Source organism: Vulpes vulpes, chromosome 1 (assembly GCF_048418805.1).
Source record: "Vulpes vulpes isolate BD-2025 chromosome 1, VulVul3, whole genome shotgun sequence".
NCBI lineage: Eukaryota > Metazoa > Chordata > Mammalia > Carnivora > Canidae > Vulpes > Vulpes vulpes.
The window spans coordinates 39,323,092-39,335,293 of record NC_132780.1 but is presented as its reverse complement, the minus strand read 5'-3'; the positions used below and the strand labels follow the sequence as shown (position 1 = coordinate 39,335,293).

The window sequence follows — 12,202 nt, the reverse complement described above, 5'->3', positions numbered from 1 at the left end:
CCATGAGTGGCTGCAGAGCACCTAGCTAAGAGTAGTGCTTCTGTATGGATTTGTGAAGTGAATGAATGCAACTGACAGGAGAAATTTAATTCACCAAGTGGCATACAGTGTTTACATGAGAATTACAAGGAAAATCTGGAGGTCTGTCCTTTTTATTACCAACTTCTATGAAGTTTTCATTAATGCACCAAATTTGAGTAGAGAGCCAATATTCACATTAAAAAAAAATTATGATTGTAGCAAATATACCAGGCAAACAACTCCTTGTACTATGGCCATCCATACCTAAATTAGTTTTATTTATGCACATTTCTCATGCCAAGCTCAGAGCAAGACCTGAGCATGAAAATAACTTTATGATGATCAAGTAGAACTGTCTCTGTGCAAGCCATGAGTACTATGCAAAACTCTATGAAGATAACGGTGTGAGGAGGAATCCAAGCAGCTCAAACTAAATTTCATTTCTATGAATGTGGGCAGCAAACATTCAATTATAGTTTGAACATTAATTAAGATTCAAAAATCAATATTTAGAAAGCTATCAAGGGAACAAAGTAGGTTTACAGAGTAATTAAAGATCTTGAAATTTACTGAAGTAAATTTCAGAAAGTAGAATGATGCTGGGCAAGCTGAAGAAGGGAATCTGAATACTTGAATAACATTATATTTGCCTCATTAGGCTGCATGACTGTTTATGCAGATAAGCAGAGAAAAGTGGAATTGTCTGGTGCCAGAACTACAGCTAGTTTTTATTCCGAGGAATATGAAGGCTTCCCTGCTTGGGCCAGCTAGATGAATGAGAGAAGGCAGGGAAATAGATAATGTTCTCCAGCAGGTGTATTTCCACTTTGTGATGAGACCAGAAGTGCTGAGGGAAGCTAATCATTAAGCACGTAAGGAAATGACTGCATAGTTTGGAAGCAGATACACTTAAGTAATACAATAGCTCTAGCTAGGAGGCCTGAACGGTTCTAGAGAAAAGCTAGGAAGCTCAGCAGGAAAAAAAAAAATAAAGTTCCCAAGCACAGGAAGCTATAACCAAGGGAAATTTGGGATGCTTTTATGTCTTTTTAGTTGAATATCCTTACTGGAGACAGCTATTTTTTTTTTTTTTAAGATTTTAACTTTATTTTGACAGAAAGAGAGAGAGAGAGAGAGACAGAGAGACAGAGTTAGTTCACTAGCAGGGGACAGAGAGAAGCAGATTCCCCACTGAGCAAGGAGCTCGATGTGGGACTCTATCCTAGGACCCTGGGATCATGACCTGAGTGGAAGGCAGATGCTTAACCATCTGAGCCACCCAGGTACCCCTGGAGCCAGCTGTTTTAAAGTTTTTTCTTTCTTTCTTTTTTCTTTTTAATATTACACCGAATGGAAAGTTCATGAGACTCTGAAGGATATAATAAAGGACTTGATTGGTTAAAAAAGTTTGTTTTTTACGTTTTTGAGCACTTGCATCTTTTAATACCAATAATTGAGTGACTACAGGATATACAGCAGCTTGGACTTATACCTGTATTTGTTACAATGCACATAATCACCAACATAGGAAACGTGGTTGATAAATTAGGCTCCATTATTTGATTATTAGAAATGCTGAGCTGAAATTTGGAGCCAGGTGAGATGACCCAAGAGGGAAGGGTGGTATTTGGATTGTGCTTTGGTGCGTGACAAGTTTTAAAGTTTTCAACGAGGCGGAGAGACCAGGAGAACATTCCAGGGGCCAGGATGCAGCCTCCTGGTTAAATAATCACCAGGTCTGTGTGTGGTTTACTGGGGCGAGGAGGAAACCAGCAGCCCTGGAGTGGGTGGTGTGTGGGGTGAGCGGTCAGCAGGGGATGGGCATTAGTGGTAAACATGGCAGGAAATAAGGGGGTGAGAGCAGACTGCCGTGGAACTGCGAGCCAACCACGATTGTGGGGTGTCCTCTGCCATCAATCAAGCTGTTGCTATTCTCATCTACCTGTAAGTAAACCACCAGACTAAAAGGTAGTTACGCAAATTCCTTTCTTGAGGGGGTACTGCTTGATCTGTGTGGGTAGAGACTCCAACTCAAGATCAAAGAGGTCCTGCAGCTGTCAGAGGCCTGTACCTTTGGGTTCTTTGATCCTCACGGCACTAAACCACCTGCTCTGAAATGACTGCTCCCACCAGGGACCCTGTGCCTCCTGAACCAGTTAATCAAACCAAGCCAAATGCGAGGACGAGGAGGAGGTGGTGAAACAGGAGAGGGCCTGTGACACTTGCCTTAGGTTGCCCGCTGAATCAGTACGGCCCTTGTCAAGCAAAAATAAATAGTTAAATAGGAAAACATAAAATGTAAGATTCCTAAGGATGAAAAATTGGAAAGTAATGCTCTTCTGTCCTCCTATGTTAGCATTTCTACACTTAAATATCTCGGACAGATGGAAGGAGGATGCTTCCAGAATCACCCATTTCTTCCCTTTTCTTAATCCGTTTCTCTGACATCAATCTCTTCCTTACGTACCCTTTTAGGTTTCAGTGTGAAAGGCACATAAGCTTCTTAGCAAGTCAGAGCAACAGTTACCATGATTTCTGTCTCCTGGTGCAGAATGCAGACTCCCCTAGGGCAGGAAAACAGAGCCGACACCTGCCTTATTCTGCATGGTTTGTTTTTATTTTTCCCTAGCTCTTCCTAAAATCTCTGGCGCTCCCAGCAACTCCAGCCAGATCCGAACATGCCAGCCGTCACCAGCCATACTGAGGTCTTGCATGTGGAAAGTTTCCAGACACTGCTACCTGGCTGTCTGCGGGGTCTGCACTTCAAAGCTCCCCTTGGGATGGGTTTGGTCAGCAGCTGCAGGGAGTCTGACAGGCTCATCATTACCCAGACGAAATAAGAAGAGCTTAGGAAAACACTGGTGAGCGCTTCTCCATGTGCAATGTATTTCATTACATACGGGCATATATTACACGATGTATTATATTCTACATGCATATGTAAAAATATATGCATTTTTTTTTCAATTTAAGGAGTTAAGATAGGAAGATATGCCAGCCTTCTCTCAGGGGTCTCTTTCTATTCTAAGAAACCATATTCTAACATGATTATAATAAGCAAGTAATTTGCTTAAGGTAATTGACTAGTATTTCTTGAATGAAGGTAGAAAAACATTTTAGCAGCTTGGGGAGCTAGTCATACATCCCAGGGTCTATGCAGATCACAACTGTGCTTGTTTTTAGGAAACTAAGATTGTTTGGACAGAGTTAAAAATAAGATCTAAAACGTACTACAAGGGACTTTGGGTAACAGCTAATTGAAGATTAGACTGACCATTTATCAGCTCACCAGCCTAGATCTTCTTGGCATGTAACTTGAGCAAATAATTACTAGCCTGGGATCTTGAGTGAACCAGCAGCCAAAATTCTTATTTGTGACACTTACATATTATTTTTAGGTAACTCTTCATTTAATTTTCCCTTACGTTTGCTTTGTCCTTAAATTCTCAGAGAAGGAAGAAACAGAAATTCTGGTTGATGTTTATTCCCAGTGAATGCGTTTTCACATTTAACCACTAAATTAAAGTTATTCCTTGCAATGGGAATGTCACCATCTCATTGGGAAGAAAGTTAATACTTCTTCTAGGTTTCAAGTACTGTGTAAGGCTTCTCATGATCATTCCTTTTCATTTACATAAAGCTCAAATAATTTTTAAGCTTGGGAGACCAATAAATAATATTCCTGTACTTTCAGAAAAACTCTCAGAAAAATAGGCCATTAATGAGGACCATGTATTCTCTTAGAAGAAAAAGACTCGAGTTGCTTCTTAAAAGATTTAGATTCATGGATGTTTATCTGGGGCAAAGCAATGAAAGCAGGATATTTGGAGTGGTGGCTTCCTCAGGAAAGCTGTGTGGCCCTGGAATCCCTTGGGTGGATTTCTACCCCAGGCAGTGAGTAGCCAATGATCAAGGAAATGACATAATTTAACTGATATTCTAGAAGGAGGGATCTGGCATTGGGATACAGCATATGAAAGGAAAGGAAGCAAGCAAGTAGGGAACTGGTTATTTCTACACTGCAGGCATGAGGGATCATAAACTGGGTTATGGACATGGTGAATGAAACAAAAGGTCAGCTAAGGAGGGTGCAATGAAATTTCACAACTCATACATCATGGGAGACTGAGGAGATAGAGAGGGCAGATGGTGAACAGGATGATGTAGAGAAGAGTAGCCCCTGATGACAGAGGTATATTTTAGGGAGAAGCTATTTAGTAAAAAAGATGACTGACAGATCCTGTTCCAGGAGTTTTGAGTTCACAATGACATAGGGGGAGCCCTGAGCAGAGATTCTAGATTGGTAACGGATGAAGCCAACATTGATGACATGGAACTGAGTATCACTAATAAGAAGGTGCTACTCATAACTGAAAGGAAGGCAGAGACGTGGGGGGAAAAGCTGAGGAATCAAGAGGCGGTGAGAGGGAGGGTGTGGGGAGAGGGCGAGGAGTGTGCAAGCTCCCTCTAGAATTCTTCAAGCAACAGACCTTAGGGAAATGGCTAAGGTAAAGGAAGGGATCACTAGTGTCAGAGAGGGAGGGCTTTATCTTTGCATCACAAAAGGCAAGGAAAGAGATCTGGAGTGGGTAGATCAAAAGCAGGAGATCATACACAAAAACAAGAGGCTTCTTATTTGGCAAGCAAGAGATGGCTGAAAATCTCAGAGTAATTTCACTTCAAAGGTGGAAAGTGGAAACAAGATTGCAGAGAATTACAGAGGGGCTCAACAGTAAGCAAACGGAAGCAGCTAATTCAGACTACTTGCTGGGAATTTTTAGTTGTAGAAGGGAGGACCTACCTAAGGCAGTAGGAGATGGAAAATGTTTTCTCCTTCCAAGATGGCAGGGGCGGGGGCGGGATACAAAGTTTGAAAAGAGAGTTATGGTCCGGTTGACAGGAGAATGAGTGCAGCTCAGTGCAAAGGGCCAAGTGACTGACAAGGGATAAGATGGTTTTTATGTTGTTGTTTTTTAATTTTAATTTTAATCAAATTATTTTTTGAGGGATGAGATGTTTTGAGGGTACCTTTCAAACTTGGGATTCCCCGCTCAAACGAAGGAAAAAGAAATGACTTGAGACTTTAGGTTTTCACTTTTTCTAAGGCTAGTGCTTGATTAGCACCACTTAAAGGCACAGAAAAGAAGGTAATTCACTACATGTGGCGGAGGACTTGGGTCGGTGGTTCCTGGACTTGCGTGAGCATTAGAATCACCCAGAGGACTTATACAAGCACAGGCTGCTTGGTCCCACTGATTAGTGGTTTTAAAGTAAGGTCCAATATAAAGAACTTCTACAACTCAACACCAAAAAATGCCACACTATCCAATTCAAAAATGAACAAAAGACCTGAATAGAAAATTCTTTTCCAAAGAAGACATGCAGATGGCCAAGAGGACACATGGAAAGAAGCTTAACATCACTCATCATCAGGAAATTGCAAAACAAAATCCACAATGAGATCACCTTATACCTGTCAGATTGGCTAAAATAAAAAAACACAAGAAACAACAAGTGTTGGCAAGGATGTAGAGAAAAAGGAACCCTTGTGTACTACTGGCAGGACAGAAAAAATGGTGCAGCTGCTGTGGAAAATAGTATGGAGGCTTCTAAAAAATTTAAAAAATAGAAATACCACATGATCTAGTAATTCCACCACTGTGTATGATCCAAAAAAGGAAAAAATACTATTTTGAAAAAATATATGCACCCATATGTTAATTTTACTGCAGCATTATTTACAATTATGAAATGATAGAAGGAACCCAAGTGTCCACAGATAGATGTTTAGATAAGGAAGATGTGGTACATATACGCACGTGCACACACATATACACACACAGATGCGTGCACACTCCGGAGTATTACACAGCCATAAAAAGGCTGAGATCTTGCCATTTGACAACATGGATAGTTTGATGCTAAGTGAAGTAATCAGGCTTAAAAAGACAAACACCATACGATTTCACTCATATGTGGAATCTAAAAAAACAAATATATGAACAAACAAGTGGAATCAGACCTATAAATACAGAGAACATGATTGCTAGAGAAGGGGGGTGGAGAGATGGGCACATACATGAAGAGGAGTGGGCAGTATGGGCTCCCAGTGATGGGACGAATAAGTCACAGTAACAAAGGGCACAGCACAGGGAACACGATCAGTGACACTGTAATCGTGTATGGTGACAGGTGCACTTGTGGTGAGCACAATATAATGTATAGAGAAGCTGAATCACTATGCTGTCCACCTGAAAATAATGCAACATTGTGTGCCAACTCTACTTAAATATGATAAAAAAAAAAACAATGAAGAAATTAAGGCCCAGAATTTGCATTTCTAACAAGGTCCCAGGTAATACTGATGTTGGTCCAGGGACCCCCTCATGAGAGCCGCTTCTTGAGAGTATCAGGGCTGGCATCTCTCCTGCAACCCCAGTTAATAAAGCCTGGTTAATTAGGCTGGCATCTTCAACATGGGGTCTGGGTCTTTGGAGGTGGATTCTTAAAGACCCTTCCCTTATGCCAGTAGCATAAGAAATCAAAATTGGCTGTACAATATACCCTGCTAATGTCTTTTCATGGGGATCATCACACAATTTTTGCTTCCCTTATAGAGATATTTTCAGAAGAGAATCATTCCTAATTAACCTATACATATCCCTGACTCATCGAGCACAGGTTGTTCTAGATAGTTTCTTCTTTGGATGCACGTTACTCAAGGAGTTAAAGTCTATTCATTCCTAGGCCAGAATCCAGGTTTGACTGAGATGAGATACAAAATCAAGCTGAATTGCAATGTTGAAAATAGTAAATGCTCTAAAGGTTCTATTTAATGCATTTAAATCTATCTATTTTATCTAATCTTACTGTCTCTATAGTTGGAGTACATTTAATGTATCAAACATGTTTCCCCAAATAAGACGCCCAGAAGAAATTTTATATGGAAGGTAAAAATAATATCTTACATATGCATTTTATTATGTATTAGCTAATGAAATCTTTACAACAGTCCTATTGGCAAGATAGTATTATTCAGATTTTACAGCTGAAAAAATAAGCCTCATAAACATTAAAGGAACTTGCCCAAAGTCACACGGACTCAATCCCAAGTGTTCAGAATCTCTTTGCATCATGCATGCATCCATCGATCACTGTTGTCTATAAGACACCCAGTATTTCTGGCAATTAATTTCTCAAATCAAGCATCGTCCTCAGGATAACGAGATGGTAAGGGGAGTGGACACATTTCAAAAGTTTATAAACCACAAGCGAACACGGCGGCAGTTTTATTCTCTTTGCCTTTTGCAAATCAGCTGCATGAAAACTGCTTGCTTCTTCAAGGCTCATTAAAATATCCTGTGCAGAAAAAGATGTATGTGGGGTTTTGGAAGGAAAGTTAACATCTGGCCCATAACCGTTTTCCCTGTTCTTGCTGAGGGTGACCTTCCTCAGTCATTTCTATCAGGGATTTTCTCTGAGTGTGAAGATATTATTCTCACGAAAAAATATTTTATATTCAAGCCTAGACCATTTCTTTAAAATTAGAGCTAACGAGGCATGTGTGGGTGGAAGAACGACATTGAGTGGCAAAGAACAACTTTGCATTTGTTAACATCCAGCAGCGATCACAACACCCTTCTTCTCTGGCTCTTTCAAAGATGACTCTGGAAACTTTAGGGTGTACTGTGTCTTCTGGTATAATACCATAAAACGAAGCCTGTTGAAGCCATTATCAGGATGTGTGATAGAAGTTTAATTGCTTTGAAATGCCTAAGGCTAGCAAGATGTGAACATGTGTAAAGAGTTTAAATTGAGATTTTAAGGAAAAAAAAAGTCTGGATCTATTTATTTCATAGAAGATGTATCCAGATGGATTCTACAAAGCAACCGCCTGGCGTGTAACCATACCTTGCTGGATGCAGTGGCCTTAGGAAGTTCTGCATAGAACTAGAGCAGGATTCATTTTCAGGATCTCCTTCTGAGACTTTAGATCTGGTTTATATTGCAGGTGTTGGCACCAAGATCTCTCCAGAGAGAGAAAAAAAGAAGGATGGGCTCTACCATCTTTACTAAATAAAACCGTAATTTAAAAAGATTCATCAGAAGGCCCTTTTTTCCTCTTATTCATTCGGGCTCCTTTATCGATCCTGAATCAGTTTTCATGGCTGAGGCTGCCATTTACCGTTAACTCAGTGTGGTGACACCAAGTATGAGCCCCCCCGACCCTGCCCCTGAGTGGGGACAGAGTTGGTGCTGCTGTCTCTGCTGGGAATACTGAGGTCAGAGTCCAAGCTGATGTGCATGTACAAATTCCAATCAGAATTTCTCCCGTGCACCTCAGCCACACTGCTCCTTTTGCATTGAAAGCTCTATTCCACAGGTGGTAGAAAAGATGGGGAGTACCTTCACATGACAGCTTGATGATAATCGCAGAAGCTTCGAATAAAGCCTCATCACTGCTTTATGTCTGTGCTCAGGCAGCCCGTGCATGTCAATATTCAAAAGGACTCTTCACCCCAAATATAAATCTTCTACTGGCCCCAAATGATTATACATTTGAATTCATGAGGCATCAATCATTGTTGGTCGCAAAAAATGAGAGAATGTAAAAAGACTGTGAAAAGAATAATAGATTTGGACTTGGCACTCACACTCACTTAAAATTCTAAGATTTTACTTCGAACTCTGTCTCGAGAGCTGTGATGAAATCATCCCAGACACTGGAAGACTCTATTTGACTCTAGTAACACTGAGCTAGTTTGCTAACGAAGGCTTTGTGAATGTCAAGGTTGAAGCAACAGGTGAAGGTTAAAATGAACAAAACTATCTCTGGGTAGGTATCTTTGAAAAGATATTCATACCTTTGACAATCCTGAGAGAAATTACAGCAGAATTTTGTGCAACAGGGCTGCCCATGTGGGATCTCCGTGGACTAGAGAAAGGTACCTCTTTCTCTGAGGGTGGGGGGTGGGGGGGCTTGTCCCACTCCGGGGCACATGGCTAGGAGAGTGGATCACAGGCTGGATTTCAATCTCCCACCCAACCCCTCACTGTGGCCCTCTAGCACAGTTAATAACCTGTGCAACCAACGATGGCAGTCCCATCACACAATCTTAGATATTTCTTGCATTTTTAGCTATCTGCTCTGATTCCTTAGCCAAATGTGGCTGGAACTCAGCAGGGAATTCTGAGATGCACAATATCAAATTCTAGAACAAAGCTAAACACATATCTTCTGCCTTAGTTCTGAGGATACTTCTGAGGATACAACATGAAAAGAAGCAAATGATTTCCAGACAAAACCATCTTGCACAGTACATTAAGAAAGCATATAGTGGTAGCCTCTGGTGGGTGCAAATAAGCAATGCAGTTTCCTAGGATCATAGACAATTCTAAGTTTGCTTCGCGGCAAAGAAAAAAAATTAATGTAAACTTTAAGGAAGAGAAAAAGTCATTTATAAACTGTCAATGCTTCTGTCACACAAGCTGCACCCATCTAAGAGCAACTCAAGAGGCTAGCCCAGATTTTATGTTGCTTGCTTTGTTTAAATTTCTGCAAAGCTACATGGCAAATACAGACTATAATTGCATGTGAAAAATAATTCATATATCCGAAGTTAAGTGGCTTTCTGAAGGTCATGGTGAATGAGAATGACCAGTGAAAAGACTTTGATCAAAGAGAATGTGTAAAGCCTTCTCAAAGCACAATTTCTGGCCTGACATTTTTCAAGGAGCAATCTTGTCGCCACACCTTTTGCCCTGGGTTTATTAAAGAGTCATTTCAAAAAGAATTTTTTCTCTTCTTTAAAAAAAGAAAAAGAATTTAGCAAAGATGATTATATATCTTAACTCTAGAACACTCCTCATTCGGAAGGAAGGCAAGAGATGATCAGAAATTTCACTGAATGTCACAGCCTCTAAGGTCAGGAATATACAATTGCATACTAAGATAATATAAAATGATCACCATAGAAGAATTCACATCCATTTTAGCAAGTCTGTCTCTTACCTACATGTCATTTTGTAGGACATATCATAGGAGCAATGGATTCACACCATCAGTTTCAGAAATAAACTCTTTCTGACATCAGATAGGCATCTAGAATCAATTTGCTCAAAAGTCATTACTATTACCAGCTTACTTTCTCAAACTACTGCAGTAGCTCCAAAGCATCTTTCAAATGATGCCCTTTCTACACACCGGGTCCTTTTCCTTCTCTCTGACTGTTGCTTTCCCCATGGCAGTTTCATACAGTTTTAATCCCCAATCATCCGAGAAATGCAAATAAACAAAATTAAGGGACATCTGGGTAAACTGAGTAGCCATCCTAGAACCTATTTCAGACCAGCTTCAGTTCCCAGGGGTAACCCAAATTCTCCAACATCTTCCACCCTCTTCTAGTTATTTATGCTTCTGATCAAGTTTACATATGTAGCAGTAGTATAACCCATTAACGATCAGCAGATTATGCTTTTTCTCAATACTTTTGAGCCCATTTATTGAAATCCAAGTAGTCTTAGGGAAAAACGGAGTGCACAAATAAGGAAGTTAACCCTTTAATCAGAATCATCAACTAAAATCACTGACAAATGAAAACAATAACTCAAATTATACTAAAAAGGCGAGAATGGAGGTGTTACAAGAAATAGGTGAATATAAAGTAGTGAGTCTATTAACTGAAAGCGATAGGGGAGCTAGTTTCATCTCTAAGCTACCCACAGCTCTATGCACATTCATGCACATATATGCTCAATTTTGATTGTACAAAAATCTTAACCAAGAATATTAACTTTATTAGATATTAAAAGTGAGAATGATGCATGATATGCAGGTGACAGTTTCACTCGTGTGCATACTATGAATGAAGAATGTTGCCAAATTCTGTATATAATACTGCTTTTCTCAGCCTTTCCTTTGCCACCTATGCCAGCTATGATGGCCTCCTACCCATTCCCTGACCAAATCTTTATCTGAGTTGCCTGACTTGTCTGATGCTCTACACACGTGGTTAGCCATTTAGCTTGCTCATTGCTCTTCGGGTCTGGTTAGTCTTTTTCTGACTGTCTACTGTTTACAAAGCTGTGTCTGCCCACACCCAGACTCGTACATGAATACTCATACCAGTTTAACTCACAACCCTGGACCATAAACAACAAAGTCATCCATGAAAAAGTGAATGAGTCAATACACAGTGGTATATTCCCATGGTGGAATATCACTTAGCAATAAAAAGTAATGAATTCCTAATAGACCTAATGATTTAGAAGGACTTCAAAAATATTACATGGAGAGGAAGAAGCCACTCCTAAAAAATTCTACTTATACAAAAGTCTACAAAAGACAATATAATCCATAGCTACAGAAGTATACTAATTGCATTGGCTAGGATTGGCAGTGGCGGGACTGGTGGTGTTGGGGATGACAAGAGCACAAAAGACCTTTCTGGGGTGATGGAAATGTTCTATCCTTGACTGCAGTGATAGTTACATGGGTGTATACATTCGTACACTTACAATGGTGCTTTTTTTTCTTTATCATATATAAACTTACTCCAGTCATGTGGATTAAGAATGTATACAGATTACTGGATATACTATTTATTTGTCTATATAATACAGCTAAGAATCAATCCCAGACTGTTTGACTTCAGAGCCCAGGTTCTGAGGCACTCTGTTGAGTTTTTTGTTTTGTTTTGTTTTAAATAAACACAAAACGCTCAAAAAGAAAATGACTGTTGAATTTTAAAAGCTTTTGTAAGAGATTGTGTCTGTATGTATGTGTATATGTATTCTGATAAGGCAGTCTTGGCTTAAAGCCTTTTAGGGTATCTTATTTTGTAACTGAATTCAGAATCCAATTATTAGAGCTTCACAGAAATCCATTTCATTACTTTTTAGTCACAATGCACTTTTGCCCTGAAAATGGCATTGCCCCTGGTTGATTACCCTCTGTAATCACCAGGTTTAGGACTTGATGATTTTTATCTTTGCCTAAAATATCAGTTGTAACCACAAAATACCAAGATTTGCTACCGGTAATAGACAAACTCATATGCTGAAAGTAAGACTTTTAAAAATACCTGGGGAACTCCAGCCTCATTAGAATTAGTGAAATTGATTTTCATCAAGTGATTACACAAAGAGAGACATCAACTCTCTCTGAAGTCTACAGGCTTCT

General features: G+C 39.8%; 1 protein-coding gene and 1 long non-coding RNA gene across 4 annotated transcripts in view; one reads left to right on the top strand and one right to left on the bottom strand.

Moving 5' to 3' along the window:
- The window catches only part of PCSK5 (proprotein convertase subtilisin/kexin type 5), a 449,210-nt gene that overhangs the window by 193,655 nt on the left and 243,353 nt on the right, over positions 1 to 12,202 (bottom strand). The gene's annotated exons all lie outside the window — the stretch shown is intronic.
- On the top strand, positions 1,775 to 11,753 carry LOC140599514 (uncharacterized). Its single transcript, XR_012002385.1, has 2 exons — positions 1,775 to 1,965; positions 2,651 to 11,753. It is a non-coding gene; the product is annotated as an uncharacterized lncRNA (long non-coding RNA).